The sequence below is a fragment of the Aptenodytes forsteri genome, unplaced genomic scaffold (genome assembly GCF_000699145.1).
Source record: "Aptenodytes forsteri isolate BGI_AS27 unplaced genomic scaffold, ASM69914v1 Scaffold217, whole genome shotgun sequence".
Classification (NCBI taxonomy): Eukaryota; Metazoa; Chordata; class Aves; order Sphenisciformes; family Spheniscidae; genus Aptenodytes; species Aptenodytes forsteri.
The window spans coordinates 491,753-493,060 of record NW_008796222.1 but is presented as its reverse complement, the minus strand read 5'-3'; positions in this window follow the sequence as shown (position 1 = coordinate 493,060).

Sequence of the window (1,308 nt, the reverse complement as noted above, 5' to 3'; positions counted from 1 at the left end):
TCTGCAAACTTGCTGAGGGTGCACTCGATCCCATATTACTATGGTGTGAAAGCTTTTGCTCCCTTACATTTTTTTAATATATATCTGTAAGATGTAACAATAACTTTATATTAAAATGTAATACATATAATTATGTCATATATACTCATAGATAGATACATAACAACAGCAAACCAATAGCATTAATCATTCCTTGCTGGCTTGTCATGTTACAGAACAAAAGAATTGCAGTGAAATCATTTACCCGCTGCCTGTTTTCTTGTCCATGTACACTTCTAGGGTTTTTTTATTATTACTATTATTATTATTATTTTGCTAATTTGCTTTTCTCAATGGCATTCTTTGGCACTGAGTTATCTACATTCCAGTGTGGAAATGTACTTCTTTGCTTCAGTAATTGCCTTTTAATATATTTGTTATCCACTGCCTTTAAGATAAGAACAAGGAACTGGGAGATTGTTGTGGATGTAAACGTGTGTATATTGCAAAGTGAAACGAGAACCAAGAAAAGGCTTCAAAGTTGTAAAGATGATGGCAACATAGGATTAGCAAGAAAGAAAAACGACTGTTGTGAAGGCACATCTGATGAGAATTTTATGTTGTTGTTTAGGTTTGAGACTGACTATGTTAGACTGATGTACCTGAAAACCTTAACACAACTCACTGATGAGAAGCAGAGTCCAGTCATTGTTTCTGCCAGTTCCCATGTTTGTTAAGGCATACAATAGTTAAAATGAGTTGGTCCATGAACAGAAAGATTAACAAAGTCTGGTTTCTTGTGGATTTATTTTCTGTGCCCTTCCACCATAACCTGTCTTCATCTAGTGCATCCTATATGAGCACACTTCTTCCCATTAAATATCTCTAGTTCTGCCCTATGTTCCCTAAATTCTCACCCGATGTCTTCTCCCCCTCTCTAGCTCAGCAAGAAGTAGCACATGCTTACCTTTTTCTGAAGTACGTAGGTGCCAGCTGATCATTTGCTAGAGCTGTGCTGGTTGCCAGACCAATTTTCAGGAGCTGGCAGGCTGGCTGGCCTCCCACCAGCTAACGGCGACCTCGTGCTTCACTCTCTCCCGACTGAAGCGCTCCTACTTTAGTCGCTCTTGCCCAGGTACTGATTTTCAAAACTCATATAGGAACTTGACATCTTCAAGCGTTGTTATTCTAGGCCACCACACAATGTGGTGTTATAAGCCTCATTTCTTTAGAATCCCAGGATAAAGTGCAGATTTTCACATGTGCGTATATAAGGTTCTCCCTTTTACTTCAGTGTGAGATTTCATTTTTTGAACATCAGTATTAAAG